The sequence below is a fragment of the Equus przewalskii genome, chromosome 13, assembly GCF_037783145.1.
Source record: "Equus przewalskii isolate Varuska chromosome 13, EquPr2, whole genome shotgun sequence".
Taxonomy (NCBI): domain Eukaryota; kingdom Metazoa; phylum Chordata; class Mammalia; order Perissodactyla; family Equidae; genus Equus; species Equus przewalskii.
The window spans coordinates 43,277,362-43,292,370 of NC_091843.1; the positions used below are offsets into that span (position 1 = coordinate 43,277,362).

At 38.2% G+C, this 15,009-nt stretch overlaps 1 protein-coding gene across 10 annotated transcripts in view; it reads right to left on the reverse strand.

Moving 5' to 3' along the window:
• The window catches only part of CDC42SE2 (CDC42 small effector 2), a 135,857-nt gene extending 128,117 nt beyond the window's left edge, over positions 1–7,740 (reverse strand). For 2 of the 10 annotated variants that reach the window (XM_070571217.1, XM_070571246.1), the window contains exon 1: positions 7,235–7,711. The gene's annotated coding sequence lies outside the window, so the exon portion shown is untranslated. Of the gene's footprint in view, positions 1–7,234 lie in introns of all 10 variants that reach the window. The other 8 variants (XM_070571237.1, XM_070571243.1, XM_070571229.1 and 5 more) reach the window with 8 other exon arrangements.
• Positions 7,741–15,009: the final 7,269 nt, after the last annotated feature.

The window sequence follows — 15,009 nt, forward strand, 5'->3', positions numbered from 1 at the left end:
CTAGTTTGAAGATGCTCCAGATTAGATTAAAATGTCAGGTGGGAATAGAGGAAAGAAAGAAACAATTGTGTTTTACTGTCAATTGAGTTCCATTTAGGACTAGAAAGGAAGAAGAAAGAAACAATTTTCTATTTTAAGTAAATGGGTAAGGTGATGATGAGTCAATTAAATTAGCTAAGAAACAGTGCCAGAAAGGAGAGAAAGTAATCTGCTATTTTAAGAAAATGGATGGAGCGACAATGATTTAATTACATTAGCTAAGAACCCAGTCAGCACTTATTGTACCTTTCATGGGGAGAGGGCTAAAGTCTTGAATCTAGGACAAATCTGGAAGGTTGGTAGCAAGCAGAGTAATAAGCAAAGACTGGATAAGTGGTAGGATGAAGGTAGAAAATGACATTGTCCGTGTCTGTCTTTCTGAGGGAGTTGCAGGGAATAGTATTGAGGAATTAAGGGTGTGGTGTCCCACACTCGTGTCTTCTTCTGTCTCCATAACAGTGCACATGTCACTCTGCTAAAGAAGCCTGCTGAGATAAAACAACTGGACAAGAATCAGATAGTGTGTCATCTGAGGCCAAAACAGGATTGTGGGGTACTTGTCTGCAATAGACGTGCAGTAGAAATGCAAAGGCAAGGGCAGTGATGTGTGAGAGTCTTCATCTCCATTCATTTTCTGTTTTAAATTTCATTCAGCAATAGCTCTGGTTTCTTTGATTCAGCGTCATTATCAAGTAATGCAAATAATAGCTAACATCTTAAGAACTTACCAAGTAGCAGGCACTGTTCTAAATAGTTAAAATGTATTAATTAATACAAGTAGGGACTATTGTTCTCTCTATACAGATGAGGAAACTGAGGCACAGAGAGGTTAGATAGCCTGACCCTGCACACAAAGCTAGTGGGAAAGCTGGGAGTCAGCCCAGGCAGTCTAGTGGCAAAAGCCTATGTTCTTACCTACTCTGGAATACTCTATCTTAGGACTTAGGGACTTTTGGATTGCTGAGAACTCCTGACTTTATTTGTGTATGTTTGTGAAAAATCCATTTTATCTTTGCATTATGAGATTCTATTCCAATATCGAAATTTGAGTAGACGTTAAAGTAGAAAAACTTAGCTATGCTTTCTTATGAATTCAAACAATTTCCAGGAGCACTCATCCATGTGAGCATTATGTAATGATGAGTCAGAGCTGTTTGAAAGGTTTAGGGAGTGATATATTATTCATATTGCTAATTGTCTCATCACACTAAAATAACTTTATACAATGTTTATTATGAATATTCTTCAGGTAGATTGTTGGTTTTTAAATGATTTCTGACTTTATGAATACATATGAATCAATGGTAACTTGCCATGTTCTTTTCAATACCAATATTTAACAATTAATAAAGTATTAAACTCACATAATTCACCTATGGAAAAGAGCTGATCGGAAGTAGGAAAAAAGAGGGCTGCAAATAGAGGGAAAAAATGAGAAATAAGAATTCATTTTTGTAAGTAAGTAGAAATATTTTCCTCTTTACTTTAGAAATTGTTTGTAGAGAAGAAAAAATGAAACAAAGAAGTCAGAGGATATTCTGTTAGGCGTGAAGCTTCTTCATCCTGTAATAGAAGTAGTCCATGAAAGCTTCATCCTCCAGAAAAAGAGATCGGGTATTCTGGGGTAGCTCTTTTTTCTTTTCCCACTGATAGTGTGCTCACACAAGAGAATATTACATTGTACACTCTGAAGGCAGGGTTACATTTCTCATTTCTTTTGTATTTTGCACAGTGTCTAGTGCTGTGCTTTGCGTAATGGAGGGTGTTAATAAATATTGATTTGACTGGGCGTGATGGTTAATTTCACGTGTCAACTTTACTAGGCTAAAGGATGCTCAGATAGCCTATAAAACATTATTTCTGGGTGTGTCTCTGACACATGCCAGAGAGATTAGCATTTGAATCAGTAGACTGAGTGAAGAAGATCTCCCTTACTAATGTAGGTGGGCATCATCCAATCCATTGAGGGCCTGAACAGAACAAAAAGGTGGAGGAAGGGTGAATTTGCTCTCTCTGTTTGAGGTGAGACATCTATCTTTTCCTGCCCTAGGACATTGGTGCCTCTGGTCCTCCTTGGGTTTTCAGACTCTGACCAGGACTGACACCATGGGGCTCCCTCACCTCCACCCCATTCTCAGGACTTCAGACTGGGTCTGAGTTACATCAGCAGCTTTCCTGGTTCTCGAGCTTAGGGATGGCAGAACATGGGACTTCTTGGCCTCCATAACTGGCATGAGCCAATTCCTGTAATAAATATAAGTATTTTTATATATTGGTTCTCTTTCTCTGGAGAACTCTAATACACTCAGTGACAGAAGAAATGAGCGGAACATTCAGTCTCAGGTGAGGTACTCCTGGAAACATTTCAACCTAGGAGACACACAAACAAGCATGTATAACTTGGAGAATAGAGGCAAATATACACAGGCACCAATAACGTAGAACTGTGCTCTAGTAATCAGGCCACAGCACATGTTTCATGAAAATACCACTTAGCGAATGGCTCATCCTGAGCAAAATTCCAGTAATAGTTCTGTCCTGATTTGCTTTGTGATCTTAAAGGATTTATTATCTCCTGTCCTTCTACTTCATTTTCTACACCTATAGTAGGAATTCTATCAAGGTGCCATGCGGTCTTACCAGGTAAATGTGATGTTGCAGATGGAAGTAAGTGTTATATGCTGCTTGTTTGGAAATATTTTCTGAGAAAAAAGTCAAAAGTATTTTTAAAACAGGGTTATTCCTAAAACAAATGACCCAAGTAAATGCAAGTGTATGACCAGAGCATTATGTGCTGACAGCTTACATTTATAGAAATTCAATACTTCTAAGTAACTCTTGTATCAACCACTACTCAGTCATATTGAAATAAAACATAGAGGAATTAGAGTGATCATAAGCAGAAATAATCAAATCTTATTCCAATAGATACCTACATTACAGTTGCTGTGGCAACCCACAACTTTTGTTTTCCTGCATTCTGTGTGCCACATCATGATGTTTTGCAAATGACATTACAGCAGCCCAAGTTCTGAGTACAATAGTTAACGACCCATCTCACTGAGTCGTATTTTTCAGGCTTACTTGTTCATTATTGTGGAGGGAAGTAATAAAGAGCTACAGTTCCTGGAAAAAATGACCAGACTTTATTTTTAGTGTAAATGGTCAGAATTTTATTACTCTGAAAAGGATATTGAGGTACATTCAGAATAAGCAACAAATGTGGGCTTATACATAAGCTGCTATCAGGGAGTTTCCTAGTGCCAGATTTAGTTAAACAGTAATTGATGATTTTTAAATCTTGAAATAGAACAGGACTGTGGGCTTACAACTTACTGGGAGAATCTACACTCTTATCAATAACAAAAATGTTTTTTTGTTTTCCAAATATGTGTTGTGTTCAAATCACTATGCCAAGATCGCAGGCGCTAATAATCTAACATAAGTTGCACTTTCTCTTTAAATAAAAATTTTTATTGTAGCATAACATACATATATATAGAAAGGCACACATTGCAAGTGTGTAAGCTCAATGAATTTTCACAAAGTGAACAGTGTGCAATCCCCACTTAGATCAATACATAGAACATTACTAATAACCTCATACTTATTTCCAGTTTGGGCTAATACAAACAGTAATGCTGTGACCATTGTTTTGTATATGTCTTTTGGTTGACACAGTTCGATACCTCAGAGTGCAAATGTTGGGTCATAGGACATGCATATGTCCAGCTTCAGTAGATACTGACAGTTTCCAAAGTTGTACCAATTCTCATTCCTATCAGCAATGTATGAAAGTTCTAGATGCTCTACATCCCTGACAACTCTTGGTATTATCTGTCATTTACATTTTAGTCATTCTGGTGGGCATGGAGTGATAATAGTGCCTTGCACTATTTTCCATTTCTATGATGAGTAATCTACTAGTGGAACACCTTTTTCACAGGTTTATTGGCTAATTAGGTATCTGCCTTTGAAGATATCTATTCAAGTCTTATGCCCATTTTTCTATTACATGTCTTTTGTATAATGACTTGGAGGAATTCTTTACATATTCTGGATACGAATCAGATATATGTATTGCAGATATCTTCTTCTACTCTGTAGCTTGTCTATTCACTTTCTTAATGTGTCTTTGGCAAACAGAGGTTCTTAAGTTTAATGTAGTCCAATTAATTAATTTTTTCCTTTATAGTTAATGCTTTTTTGTGTCCTACTTAAGAAATGCTGCCTACCCCAAAGTCATGAAGATATTCTCCTATGTTTTCCTTTAAAAGGTTTGTTGTTTTCTATGTTTAGATCTACACACTTGGAGTAGATTTTTTAGTATGGTGGGAGATATGGCCCAAGATTTTTTTTCGTATTGATATCCTATTTATCCACTACCATTTATTGAAAAGAACATCTTTTCTAAATCATGCTTTTGAGACAAGTTGATATGAGAAGACACATTTAGAAAACATAAGTCCTTAAAAGCAGAATTGTATATAATTGTGTGGCAAATTGGAATGCTCTTGATTGCCAACACAGATAGTATGAGGAAATTAACTTGTTTCTAGATGATGGGTTGGCAAACATTTTAGGTAAAGAATGAGACAGTTAATATTTTAGTCTTTATGGGTCATATCGTTTCTGTCACAACTACTCACTGTTGCTCCAGTGTGCTGCTGTAGCAAGAAAGTAGTCACAGACAACACGTAAACGAACAGGTATGGTTGTATTCCGATTAGACTTTATTTACGAAAACAGCTGAGGGGCTGGATTTGGCCTGATGACCATAGTTTGCCAACTACTGCTCTAGCTTGTCACGAAATTGCCAAATAATTATGCATTTCTCTATTTCTTTCCATCAGTGACTATCTGATAAAGGAACAGAACTTAGAGAGCCCCCTGGCGTGCTCTTGCTCAGGGATTGCTCAAAGGAGCTGATACTGATTCATCTTTAAGCGACCTTAGCGCTTTCCTGAGTATCTATGGCAAGACCGAGTGAAACAATATCAGCTTCTCCAGTGCATCATCCCCAGTCAGTCATGTAGTGAGAGTCTCCAGAACAGTCCAGAAGGATTAATGTGGTATAAAGTTCCCTGAGATGACGAGGACTGGTCTTGAAGGAACTGATTGGATCATCCTCCCAGTCAGGTCATTTCATTGGCAGCTTTGAAGTTTGCACCCAGGACTGGAAACACTGCTGGGTCCCCTGCTCTAGTGCAGATGAGCTGTGCCCTCTACTTAAAAAAGGAGACTGAATCCTCACCCTAGGTCAGTGGGCTGTTTCTGTCAATCACTTCGCAAACTCTTATGACACTCCTTATAACTCCTGGTTATAGAATATGACCTTCATCATAAGTGAATATCAGAAATTAGTCTAGGGGGCTGGCCCCGTGGCTGAGTGGTTAAGTTAGCGTGCTCCACTGCAGCGGCCCAGGGTTCGGATCCCGGGCGCGGACATGGCACTGTTCGTCAGGCCACGTTGAGGTGGCGTCCCATATGCCACAACTAGAAGGACCTGCAACTAAGATATACAACTATGTACCGGGGGGATTTGGGGAGATGAAGCAGAAAAAAAAAAAAAAAGAAATTAGTCTAAGCCATACACCAATCACAAATTGGGAAAAACCATCTGTAGTCCAAGTGGTTTAAATACTCAACATTTCTGGGGCCAGCCTGGTGGCATAATGGTTAGGTTTGTATGCTCCACTGTGGCAGCCTGGGGTTCACAGGTTTGGATCCTGGATGCAGACTTACACTGCTCGTCAAGCCATGCTGTGGCAGCATCCCACATACAAAATAGAGCAAGATTGGCTCAGGGACAATCTTCCTCAAGCAAAAAGAAGAGGACTGGCAGCAGACGTTAGCTCAGGGCCACTCTTCCTTACATACACATACACATGCACAATGAGAAAACCACTCAACATTTTCGCCCTCTAAAAATGTTCCTTGCATACTTCCTTTTTTAAAAAATGCTTTTTGGTGAAGAAGATTGGCCCTGAGCTAACATCTATTGCCAATTGTCCTTTTTTTTCCCTCCCCAAAGCTCCAGTGCATGGTTGTATATCCTAGTTGTAAGTCCTTCTAGTTCTTCCAAGTGGGATGCCACCGCAGCATGGCTTGATGAGCGGTGTGTTGGTCCACGCCCAGGATCAGAACTGGTGAATCCTGGGCTGCCAAAGTGGAATGGGCGAACTTAACCACTATGCCACTGGGCTAGCCCCTGAATACTTCTTGATATGTTATTACTAGGTAAACACTGTCAGTTTTGTCTGGGTCTAAATAGAAAAGTGAAGTTGTCAATGCATTTTCCTGAGAGTTTTAGGCTTCAGCCTCCCTCATTTAATTGTCAAATTTCCATTCACAATTATGTATTTTAACTAACCATTATAATTCCTAAATGACAGTTTAAAGCATCATATACAGATCAGTGAGAAGTGAATCAAATTTTACTTAGGTAGTTGTTTAATCAAATCATGGGATTTTAGAGATAATAGCATCTTGGTTGGACATCTTGGCTGCTGACAAGCATGCTCCTAAATCTTTTCTGGAAACTTCTCCTCCTCCCCCTACTGAGTCCCTCACCCACACACAGTTGTTTGAATCAGAGGTTGCACCCTTCACATAAATACTGCCAATAAATTCTGTTCTCAGACAGTCTGAAATTGGGACCAAGGATATTTTAGCCTGCGTGCGGCTGCTCTCTTGAAAAGAGGAGATGAAACTCAGGAGCTACTGTATGTAGTTATTTTCCTCATGTGAACTGAAAAACAGAGTGAGCTGAACTGCAGCAATAGTGAAGAATGAAGCAAGTGCAGAGGTAGGGGTGGCGGGCGCCCCTGGATTGCCTATAGCACTGCAGTCTGTTCCTGAAGCCCAGCTCCAACCCAGTCCGAGTCTGGGAGACACAGATTTACTCCTTAAACCAATTTCCTTTTCTCTCTCTCTCACAACCTAGCTAAAGGTGGTTTCTGTTTCTCACAGCTAAAATATTTCTAACTAATATATCATTTAGTCCACATTTCTCATTGTACAGGAAAAGAAACAGAAGTCCAGGGATGATAAACGATTTGCTCAAATACCCCATTTTCAGTGACAGAGCTGTGACTACAACCCAGTCTCTAGCTCCCTCTTTGGTGAGCTTTTTTCCAGGTGATGCTACGTAGACATTTACTAAATGAATGAATAACCCCGTGCATTAACTCACCTTGAGTCTCAACTTGTAATTAGCTCTTTTCCAATGGGCTTGCTCTCTTCTGTTGGTCTGAATAGGTCACAAACTGTCCTTGGGGAACTTGCTTCCCAGAAGAGAAATACCCAGCTTTAAAGTTCTGCTTTTGCTGCTCAAGCAGTTTGAGCTAATTATGGAAAAACCTTATTTGGTGTAATGTATTCTGCGCACTGCCCAGATGTCCCCTTCAAAAGGAGGCATTCATTTCCCTGGTTCCTGGGAGTGCCTGCTGCTGAAGGTTCACAGCTACTGCTCTTTCTGGGAGCTGGCCCACTGAAGGGAATTGCCTCACCAAAGTTATGCCTCTTCCCTGGGGTCGGCCTGCCCTCAACGACTGTTGGTGCCAGGGAAAAAAGCCTGGTCCCCTTGCCTCAGTTCAGCACAATTCTGAAGGTCATTTCAGCTCCAGGCCTCCTGTGCAGCTGCATCGCACGCAGTCCCACGACTCCCTCTGCCCGATCTTGCTTCCCTCACTCCCTCACAGGGGTTCTTCCTGAGCACACTCCCTCATTCAAACCTCCTGCATGCAAATCTCTATTTCAAAGTCTGTTTCTTGGGGAATCTTATCGAAGACAGTAGCTCTCTCACTCTGTTGCCAGAGTAAAAGATAAGAGGAGGAAAAAAGCTACATAAAGCAGTTTGTGGCAGAAACCTTAAGATCCCCAAAGTTCTCCTGCCTCGCAAACAAAATCTTGTTTTTTCATTCCAGCTTATATTTTTAATGGTGTTAGGTGTAAGTTATTTTATGTTTACTTCTTTAAGAGATTGAAAGCACATCATCTTGTATATTTATCATACTGTACAAACCACGTTCTAATAAATTACTTTTATATTCTTAAAACTCTGTTTAATCTCTATATGGCACTAAATACACTATAACTGCCTACTTCCTTGCTGGTCTTCCCTGCTAGATTGTCTTGTCTTTGAATCTCTAGCACCTATCTTTGAGATTGACCCTGGGCGATTCAGTTAATATTGGCTGAATAAATGGAGAGATTGCATTCAGCTGAAATTAGGAAAAAAGGTTATAGTAGGAAAAAAAAATCCTAAATTGAAGACCTGAATCACACTTCATTGAATAAGATTTCTTATACTCAGAAGCCTTGAGATATTAACAACGGATTGCCAGAAAGACATTTTAAAAATTTGTTTGTTTCCTAAAAGAATCAGTATCTGGAATTCTGAGTTTGGCGACATGTGGACTAAGCTAATGTAGAACCATTTCCCCCCAAAAATGCTGAGTGAGATTCAATTTTAATTTCCTCTTTTATTTTGAAAAATGTCAAAGCTAAAGAAAAGTCGAAAGTCTGTAAAAAAACAAAAAAACTCTTTCCTTTTTTTCCCCTTTCTCTGAGTATCTTTACAAACTCATGGGTCATTTTCTTTTTTATTTAATGTGTTAGTCCATTGTAGTCATTATTATTTTTGATGCACAAGTTGTCCCAAAACTGACCAGCAAGAGTGCCTTCAATCAGGCTCCTGTGTCCTGTTGACATGATCCCATTAGTCTTTCAGCACTTTGCATTCTGGCTCGTATTACATGCCTGGGCTCAGAAGAAAAGAAAGGAAATTCCCATATACCAGAAAGAAAAGAGATCTGGAAGCCAAAGCAGAGTGTAATTGTAGGCGGACACTTAGGTAGCCCTAGAGGCTGTGAGGGGACCCGGAAATAGACCCTAACAGCCAGGAGTTTAGATTTTTCTTACATATCAACAGATGATGAGTCCCTGGACTTGGGTGTAGCAGGGAGTAGAACTGAGATCCATGTTTAAAGCCAGGACCCTTCAAAGGATTCTAAGTACCACGAAAGGGGGCTGAAAAACTATCCACAAGCCAGAAAGAGAGCAAGGTCCAGGGATTCTGTCTGGGTGAGGGAAAAAAAAAAATCACTGGTGAGAGAAGAAAATCACCAAACCATGTGGTGATTCAGGATCAATTTTAAATTATCTGAATGGGGGCCAGCCTGGTGGCGCAGCAGGTGGGTTTGCACGTTCTGCTGCTCAGCGGCCCAGGGTTCGCTGGTTCGGATCCCGGGTGTGGACATGGCAGGGCTTGGCAAAAGCCATGCTGTGGTAGGCGTCTCACATATAAAGAAGAGGAAAATGGGCATGGATGTTAGCTCAGGGCCAGTCTTCCTCAGCAAAAAGAGGAGGATTGGCAGTAGATAATCAGGGCTAATCTTCCTCAAAAAAAAAAAATATCTGAATGGTATGAAAATTTCCAAGGTACCCTTGGGGTATCTGGCAGAGGCATGCACAAAGTCTCTTTGGAGGCATATTCCCGCAATCCACAACTTCACATGGGATCCTCAGAGAATTAACAATTGTCATTCGAGATCTACACACAATCAAAAATTACAAAACACATGAGAAAAGACTGTGTCATGAACAAAGAAGAGTACTGACAAATTTAGGACACTTGATAAAATAGAATATTCTGAAAGAGATTATAAAACTAGTATCTTTAAATGATGAGAGATACAAAGAACTACAACTAGAGAAAAAAATCACTGTGAAAAAGGAATAGTGTATCTGATATAAAAAACAAATATAATGCCTAGAAATGAAAAATAAAGTCACTGAAATTAAAAGAGAAATACATGTGGTGAATAAAAAGCAGATTAGACACAGGTGAAGAAAATAGTAGTGAATTAGAGCAGGTACTAAACCAGTGAAATTGAGCAGAGTAACCTGAATGAAGCACAATGAGAGATGCCTGACAGGAGATCCAGGAGAGAAAAAATGGAGAGAATGTTTCTAAGGCGATATTTGAAAATATAACAGATGAGAAATTTCCAGAATTGGTGTATGCCATGAATCCTTAGAAAGAGGAAGTACACCAAGTGTTAAGTAGGATAAATAAAAATAAAATCTCTACCTCGAATTCCAAAGAAAAGACAAAAATCTTAAACATCAAGAAAAGATAGAATAGCCGAAAGGAAGTGCAACTAGCCTGCTAATAGACCTCTCAGCAGTAAAATGAGAGGTTAGAAGACAATGCAACAGTATCTGCGGAGCTAAGGGACATAATGCCGAAGTAGAATTCTGTACCTAACTAAATTAATATTCAGGAGAAAGGATGCAAACAAATATTTTCAGGCAAAGAGATTTACTGAAAGAACTATTAAGAATGTATATGGGGCTGGCCTGGTGGAGCAGTGGTTAAGTGCACATGTTCCTCTTCGGTGGCCTGGGGTTTGCTTGGATCCCAGGTGTGGACATGGCACTGCTTGGCACGCCATGCTGTGGTAGGCGTCCCACGTATAAAGTAGAGGAAGATGGGCACGGATGTTAGCTCAGGGTTAATCTTCCTCAAAAAAACAAAACAAAACAAAACAAAACAGAATGTATAGGATATAAATTGTGTATATATAGAGAGCATATGGGTCTATCTCTGAGCTCTCTCTTCTGGTCAACTGCTAACCATTTTTCAATTCCTTCACCAATACTACACTTAAAACATTACTATGGCTTTGTAATATTTTTTAAGAGCTTTATTGAGTTATAATTGGCATACAGTAAACTATACATATTTAAAATGTACACATGCATTTTGTACATTTTTTTGACATGTGCATACACCACCCATGAAACCATCACCACAATCAAGATAATGACTATATCCATCACCCTCCAAAATTTCCTCATCTACCTTTTTAATCCCTCCCTCCACCTGTCCCCCTGCCCTCATCCCCTGGCAAGCACTGATCTGCTTTCTGTCACTAGGAATTAGTTTGCAGTTTCTAGAATTTTATATAAATGGAATCATAAAATATGTATCTGTTTTCATTTGGTTTCTTTCACTCAGGATAAGTATTTTGAGATTCATCTGTGTTGTTGCATGTAGCAACAGTCCATTTCTTTTTATTCCTGAGAAGTATTCCATTGTAAGGATATAACACAATTTGTTTATCCATTCTTCTGTTGATGGGCATTTGGGTTGTTTCCAGTTTTGGGCCATTACAAATAAAGCTGCTATAAATAAGGCTTTTTTATTAATTGAGATATAATTGATATATAACATTATATTAGTTTCAAGTATACAACATAATGATTCCATATTTGTATATATTGTGATATGATCACCACAATAAGTCAGGTTAACATCTATCACCACATACAGTGGTGAATTTTTTTCTTGTGATGAGAACTTTCAAGATTTACTCTCTTAGCAGCTTTCAAATTTATAATACAGTATTATCAACTATAGTTGCCATGCTGTATATTACATCCCCTTGACTTACTTATTTTACAACAGGAAGTTTGTACCTTTTGACCACCTTCGGCTATTTTGCCCACCCCTCACATCCTTCTTCTGGCAACCACTAATCTGTTCTCTTTTACCATGAGTTCTGGTTTTTTGTTTTCTTTTTAGATTCCGTGTATAAGCAAGATCATATATTATTTTTCTTTCTTTGTCTGACTCATTTCACTAGCATACTGCCCTCAAGGTCCATCTAAGTTGTCACAAATTGCAAGACTCCATTCTTTTTTATGCTGAATAATATTCCTGAATTTTATGCTGAATACTATTTATGCTGAACATAATTTTTTATGCTGAATAATAATATAATATACACACATATATTATACATATACACACACACACACCACATTTTCTTTATCTATTCATCCATCAATGGACACTTAGATTGCTTCCATGTCTTGGCTATTGTAAATAATGTTGCAATGAACATGGGGGTGCATATTATCTTTTCCAGTTAGTGTTTTCATTTCCTTTGGATAAATACCCACAAGTGGAATTGTTGGATCATATGGTAGTTCTATTTTTAATTTTTTGAGGAGCCTCCATACTGTTTTCTTTAGTGGCTGTGCCAATTTACATTCCCACCAACAGTGAACAAGGATTCCCTTTTCTCGATATCCTCACCAACACTTATTTCTTGTGTTTTTAATAATAACCATTCCGACAGGTGTGAGGTGATATCTCGTGGTTTTGATTTGCATTTCCCTGATGATTAGTGATGTTGAAGTCTTTTCATGTACCTATTGGCCATCTGTATGTCTTCTTTGGAAAATGCTCTCTGCTCATTTTTTAAATTGGATTGTTTGGTTTTTTGCTATTGAGTTGTATAAGTTCTTTATATATTTCGGATATTAATCCCTTATCAAACACGATTTGCAAATATTTCCTCCCATTTTGTAGGTTGCATTTTCATTTTGTTGATGCTTTTCTTTGCTTTGCAATATAAATAGGTCTTTGTATGGATAAACGCTTTCATCTCTCTTAGGTAAATACCTAGGAGTGGAAAGTCTTGATTATACGGGGAGTATGTATAACTTTTTAAAGAATTGCTAAACAGTTTTCCAATGTTGTTCTGCCAGTTTACATTCCTACCAGTAGTGTATGAGTTTCAGTTCCTCCAAATCCTTGCTCACACTTGGTATGATCATTCTAATTTTAGCTATTCTAATAGGTATGTAGAGTATTTCATTGTGATTTTAATTTCCAATGGCTAATAGTGTTGAGCATCTTTTCATGTGTTTTTCACTTGTATATCTTTTTTGATAAAGTGTCCACTCAAATCTTTAAAAATTGAGTTGTTTTCTTCTTATTAAAAGTTCTTTATATATTCTGGATAAAAGTTCTTTATCAGTTTATGATTTGTACCGTAAATATTTTCTCCCAGTCTGTGGCTTGTCTTTTCATTCTCTTGTTACTTTTTGCAGAGCAAGATTTTTTAATTTTGATAAAGTCCAGTTTATTAATTTTTTCTTCTATGTATTGTGCTTCTGGTGTCATAGCTAAGAAATCTTTGCCTAATACAAATTCACAAAGATCTTCTCCTGTTACTTCAAGAAGTTTTATAGTTTTAGGTTTTACATTTAGGTCTATGATCAATTTTGACTGAATTTTTGTATATAGTGTGAAGTATGGATCAAAGTTCCACTTTTTTGCATGTAGATATCCAATTTTACTCTCTTTTGTCATATCTGATTTAGCTATTTATGGATCTTTATTATTCATCATAAATTTTTGAGTAAGTTTTACCAGTTCCTCAAAAAAAATCCCACTGCAATTTTAATAGTGATTATAATGAATTTAGAGATCAGTTTGGGGAGAATCAACATGAGCATACATTTCTTCAATTATTTCACTGAAACTCTTTTGCCAGAAACACTAAAGTCACCTCCGTGTTGCTAAAGTCTCCTGGAATTTTAATTGTAATTTCAATGCAATCATTCCCTCTTTAATGAAACTCTTTTGATTGGCTTCCAGGACCTATACATTAGGTGGCAACAAACTTCTATAAGGGGTAGAGAGCAATTTTAGGCTTTGCAGATCATATAGTTTCTGTTGCAATTACTCAAATATGCCATTGTAGTGTGAAAGCAGCCATAGATAATATGTAAATGAGTAGGTGTGATAAGTGTTCCAATAAAATTTCATTTACAAAAAAAGGCAGTGCCTCAGATTTGGCTCCTGTGAGTCATACTTGGCCAACCTTTGCTCTACATTCCCCTTGTTTCCATCCTACCTTACTGGAAACTTCTCTGTCTCTTGTGCTTTTTGTTCTTTATATCCTTAACCTCTTAACACCAGAGTGCCCTAGGACTCAATCATTGACTTTTCTTCTTCTTTCTACATAATCAATTTTTGTTCTTTATCTCCTTAACCTCTTAACCTTGGAGTCTCCTAGGACTCAGTCATTGACTTTTCTTCTTCTATATAACCAATTTCTTGGTAATTTCATCCAATGTCATGATTTTAAGTACTTAATGGCTCCCAAATTTGTAACACCAACCCAGCCCACTTCCTGAATTACATACGCTATAATCAGTGTCCTATTAACATCTTCACTTGGATATCTAATAGGCATTTTAATCAATACATGCCCAAAATGCAACTCCTGATCTTTCTTCACAAATCTAGTCTGTTTCCACCATCAGAGTTCATGGCAACAATATCCTTCTAGTTGCTCAGGCCAAAATCCTTGGGAATCATCCCTGATTCCTTTCTTTTTTGTCTCACTTCACATTCAATCCATCAGGAAACCCATGAGCTCTATCAAAATATATCTAGAATCTTGCCACTTCTCACCACCATCACTGCTGCCACTCTGGTCTAAGCCACTATCGTCTCTTACTAGAATAATGTGAGACATTTCTAATTAGTATCCATACATTCACTCTTGCCCCCATAGTCTGTTCTCAGCACAACAGCCAGAGTGATCTCTTTAAAACTTAAGATCAGATCATATCACTCCTCTTCTCAAAACCATCTAATGGCTCTGCATTTTATTAAGAGTTAAAACCACAGTCCTTGTAATACCCTAGATAACCTGGCATTCACTCCCTGCCTTCCTCTACCATTTCTGTGACTTCATCTCCTACTACTCTCCCCATAAAACACTTTGCTCCTTTCATTGGTTCTCCTCAAACATAGCAGGCATGAACCTGTCTCAGGAACATTGCACTAGCAGTTTGCTCTGCTTGGAGAGCTGTTCTCTTTGATATCTGCATGGCTAGATCCCTCACATCCTTCATCTTTGCTCAACTATCACTTTTTTAATGAGACCTTCTCTGATCACAGTGTTTAAAATCGCAATACCCTGTTCTTCCTAGCTCCCGTATCTCCTTTTCCTGCCTTATCTTTCTCCACATTACTTATCCCTTTCTAATTTACTTTTTAATTTTGTTTATTGTCTGTCTCTCATCTCCAAAAAGTAAGTTCCCCTAGGTCAGTGAATTATTGAGGGTCTCAACAAGAAATAGGTGATATATTTAAAT